This window comes from Marmota flaviventris, chromosome 15, assembly GCF_047511675.1.
Source record: "Marmota flaviventris isolate mMarFla1 chromosome 15, mMarFla1.hap1, whole genome shotgun sequence".
Taxonomy (NCBI): Eukaryota; Metazoa; Chordata; class Mammalia; order Rodentia; family Sciuridae; genus Marmota; species Marmota flaviventris.
The window spans coordinates 56,103,758-56,108,859 of NC_092512.1; positions in this window are offsets into that span (position 1 = coordinate 56,103,758).

A 5,102-nucleotide genomic window follows, 5' to 3' on the forward strand; every position below is an offset into this window, starting at 1 on the left:
TGTTTAGATTCTATCATTTTCACCAGTTTCCAGAGATGAAACTGAGATGTAGGGAATTTAAGTGAGAATCAGAGCTGGGACTAAAGCCCAACCTATCTAACAAAGCCTCCACTCCAAATATCATACCAGGCTAATTACTTAAGTATTTACATAGGAAGAACACTTACTTCATAAAGATAAAACTAAAGATTTGCAGGAAGGATTAGAAGTGGTTAAGCACTGTTAATTCCTTTTGCCCCCAAGCCAGATGTTTGTTTATAAATGTGTGTGTGTGCATAAGTATGTAAGTAGTCATTCATTTGCTAACTTGTTCCAGAAAGAGCTTTATAAGTGTTCAATGATTATGTAACACACTGAACTATAATGAATGAATCTGATTATGCCAAAGCACAAAAATAATTATATTCAAGAGAATAAAGTTTCAAAAGGCTTTTGCTTATTAAAAAAAAAAAACTTATACCACTTCATATATATGTAGCAAAGTTCCAAGCAAATTACTTATTACTTCATTAATTTATTAACATTCATTACAATATAATAAGCATTTATACAAACGAGAAATCAAATAAATAGGCACAACAAGGGCACCTGACTCATTCTTAAATAAGAATGTTCTTTGCTGATGATAGGGCATGTTACAGTTGACAATAAGAAGGAAAAAGGCAGAGTATAAAATTTGGGTTTGAAAATTATTAGTGGATATGGAGAGAGTAATGGAAGGGGAAAAATATACTATACTATTAAAAATTAGTCAATGATTGCAATATTATCCAATATGGCTAACAATATCTTTATCCATATTTTCTATGTTTTGCAACATTACAAAAGTATTAAATCAGATTTCAACTGTATTTATTTTAATTACATGAATCTTTAAATATTAATTTTAGCTTTTTTTCTAATATATTGGGTCAAGGAACCATTGCTTTTTTCTGTCCAAAGCCTTTTCCTGTCATTTCCTTTTCCTGATAATAGATGGGCTTTCTGATTAAATACATTGGCCATGTTATCCATGCCTGGCCAATTATGATTTCCTACATTTTGAGGTTTGCCTCTGTGATGGAAGTGCACCTTTTACCCAACCAAACATAATTGGTATCCTGAAAGGTATACAAATAAGGAGAAAGAGTTTTATGTTATTGTTTTTAATTGGTAAGCCAGAAATGGCTACTTGTTAACACTTTTACCAATAGCATAGATGAAGACAGTTCCTACCAGGAGAAAACGAGGCCACCAGAGCGACAAACCAATTCTAGAGATGGAGTCAAATTAAACTCATTGATATGCCTAGATTGACTATAACCACAATCCACTGACCTCTTGATGCATGACTAACAGTTTTTCAAAAGTTAGCCTAATTATCTTCTGTTTCTTACCATTGAAAGAATCATGGATAACACTTCAGAAGATTGTTTCTAATTCTCACTAGTTGTAGATTTAGGCAAATCATATCTCCCTGCATCTGAGTCTTTTAACCTATACATGATTGAAATGGGATTGATCCTTAGATTGTTGTCTTTCCAAACATGACATGAGTCTATGAACTGAGATGTCATTAATTTAAAATATTTTCACACTATATCCTACATTAATTCAAATATTCCATTTCTATCCATTTCCCTGATTATAACCATGCATAATTCCTACATGATTGGATCAACAAAGGAGAAAAGGCACAAAAGGAAGTCATGACCAGTGGTATATTGCAGGGTTTAATTATTAATTGGCACTGTTTTCAGAAGAATACAAATTGTAGATAAATTATCCCCACCCCAGAAAAACTATTCATTCTCTACAGAAATAAAGTCTGTTTTTTTATGTCTATTACTAAGTATTTTATGTTAGAACTTATTATCTGAATTGAAAAACATAATAAAGTCTATGCCAATTAGATTTGATTCAGGAAAGTTTATTAAACACTTATTCTGATGAAAAAATAATTTACATATCACCCAAACTGGGTCTCTTTGGGTCTCATGCTTAGCGCTTTGCTCTGCACATTAAACACTCAATAAATGTTTGTTAAATTAAATTAAATTGAAGGAGTTGCTTTTACTGCAGCTCACATGCCCTTCCATGATTAATGAATCATCACTAAGTGAGAAATTAATGAGTGTGCTCTACGCGTCAGAAAAAAAAAAATGTATTCTGTTTTAGAAAGGAACAAAATTTCACAGCAGGGAAGAAGACAGACAACTCCAGGAATTAACAAGAAAAAAGCTTGCAATAGCAGCTAATGACGTGTAGATATACTCAAAATAGTTCCCCAAATCACTACCTGGGAGCTGACATACTCACTAGCTTCAAGTTAATAAAGGCTTCACAAACCCCTTGTTCATACAATTAGAAAGGAAAAAGGAAATGGAAGAATCTTTTCAGGATAGCTCCAAAGCAGAAAAAACTCCAAAGTTCAGATTTCTCACTGCTGCCATGTTTCTAGTCCCTCAATTCACACTTTTTCCTGCTTTCCATATCAGAAAACCAGCACACACAGTAAATCTAGGCTGACCCAAAAGAAAAGAGGGGGCCCTGAACAATGAATCCCTGGGTAGGCAAAGGGAATATTTCTGCATGCACATGTAGTTTGGCAGGGAACTTCAGCAAATAGGGGAATCTAAATAATCAGGCAACCAATGGCAGGAAGATCCCAGCACAGAGCAGCTGCTACTGAAGATGGAACTTAATTGTGGAAAGCAGCTTCATATAATGAGAAGTTTGAAGGGTTAAGCAAATGAAACTTATAAAAAAAACATCAAGGAGTCTGGTAGTAGATAAAGCTGGATATGGTTCAAAAAGAACAAGTCATGGAATAATTAAGTAGGAGACAAGGGAGAGATCCCATTTTGGGTCAAAGATTTGAAAACACCATTTATTCCCACTGGAACACAAGCAATGGGCAAAGCCATTCATATAGATGATCTGATGCTGAATCAGCAAGATAGTGTCCCAAGGTTCTTAATTTCTTAGTTATGAACAGAATTGGTCTTAAATCTAGACCACCAGAAAAAAATGATTGAGATAATGTATGTCAAGTATTTATCATAGAATAAATATTTCACTAATGCCGTTTTAAATTTTTTTTTCAGTTATATTATCTGAGGACAAGAGAGGAAAAAAATTCTCATGAGTAAAGCAGCATAATACTCCCAATCATTGTCTTGTTGTTGTTGATGGTGCCATGTTCAAATAAAAATATCATGTGCTATGGATACACCATAAATCATAATTAGTGGCCTTGGGAAATAATGAGTAGGAGTAATAATAAGAAACAAACAGAACATGGCTTCACACTCTTGGCATACACAGGGTCCTTTCAGACGACTAAAGTATCTATAGAGATTAGAAGGAGTCTACCCTCCTCATACATTCTGTGGACACTACTGAGTATGGTCAATGGAGATGAGGGTCTTTATTTTTCATTCAGAATTAATTGTTAATGTACTCATGTAAACAAAGTAAAAGAGCTGGTTATAAAATTATATCAATGTCCCCTTTATTATTATTTGTTCAAAAATTATCCTTCACTAATTTTCCCTATCCCTCCCTTCTCTTGGTCTGAAAAAAATAATCTCAATAATTTCCATTTTTTCCCTTACTTGGTACTAGTAACCAAAAACAAAAACAAAAATGAGTGTTTGCATTTGTTTGGTCAAGGTGTATGTAGACATGGAATACAGTTTTCAGATAAGACTGACTAACATTGACATTAAAATTTAATGGCAATTAATTTTATTTCTTTAAAATGGAGACAATAATTAGCTACTAAAACAAATTTCTCCCACACTTGTCAATTAAATTTGGATTAACAATTTCCCCTTTACTTTCAAAGTTATATCCACCCACAGCAACCTTCACATAAGTCACTGACTTTTTAGTCTTTCAAATTTTAAAAATCTGTGTGAACTACTTTCCTTCAATTATATTAGGATTTACTTATCCCTTCCTGTAAGATATCACCACGATTACATTTTAGGGCTAAAATTTTGAATTTTCCATGACTAAAAGTATGACATTGTCATGAGGATTTTATTTCTTTAGAATTATTATGAAAATCATTAATTGTAGGATTTTCAGCTCTACAAATGATGCAGAAATTTAAATACACATTTTTTAAAAATACAGGCTCAATGTGGGATAAAACAAAACTTGTTAAATTTTATATCAAAATAACTACTAAAAAGAAACTATGTATACTTTTAATACAGGAAGTTGTAGCAATAAGTATTCACTCCTGCCAACAGGTTATTTTCTTTATTTATAATCCCAGGTTTTACAGTGTATTCAGGACAGCAAGAGCTAATAGGGGCATAAAATAAACTTAAAAATTTATCAGTCTTATAAACATTTGCACTGCTATATTCTTCACTAGTTGGAAGCAACAAGACAGCCTGTTAGGTAGCTGAATATAGAGTATATTGGAATTGCACCATATGCTGTTTCAAAGAAACATCTGACTTAGCCATGAACATGCTTTTGATTTATTAGTTGACTTCTGTGCAGACATATGTGATTTCTTGATTCTTTTATTCGTGTCACACTTTTGATGCAATCAACCCTCATGTTCTCCTCTCCTTTTCTTCAATTCCTGGGAGAAAATACAATCAATCACTGAGGAAATGTAGTGGGTAACAGCCCTTTTTCTAATACAATATTCCTTTTTTTATCCTGCTGTTTTAAAAAATATATTTTTGAAAGAGAAAGTAAAATGAAGTGATTTATTGGTGATCTTCCTCTCTACAGATTTTTGAATTTGGAGTGACTCAATTTGTCAATTTTGATATTAGAAATTTATTTTAAAAATGATTAATTTTCTCTTACCTTTACACTAATTTCACCAAGAAAAATTTGTAGCTTGTCTGATCATCCAGAAACTAGAATTCCAAAATAGAAATGTGATTTTTTTAAAGATCAGAAGGGTATATGTTCAGAAGGAAGCAGCAAACCCAATACTGAAAGGAAAAAGAAATGCATTTTATAATGTTAATAGCTATTTAGTATATACTAAATATATGCAGGTTAATATCAAAGACTTTTACCTGAATTACTACAGTTAATGTTCTCAACCACCCATAAGGCAAATTCTAGACCTAGCCCCATATTGT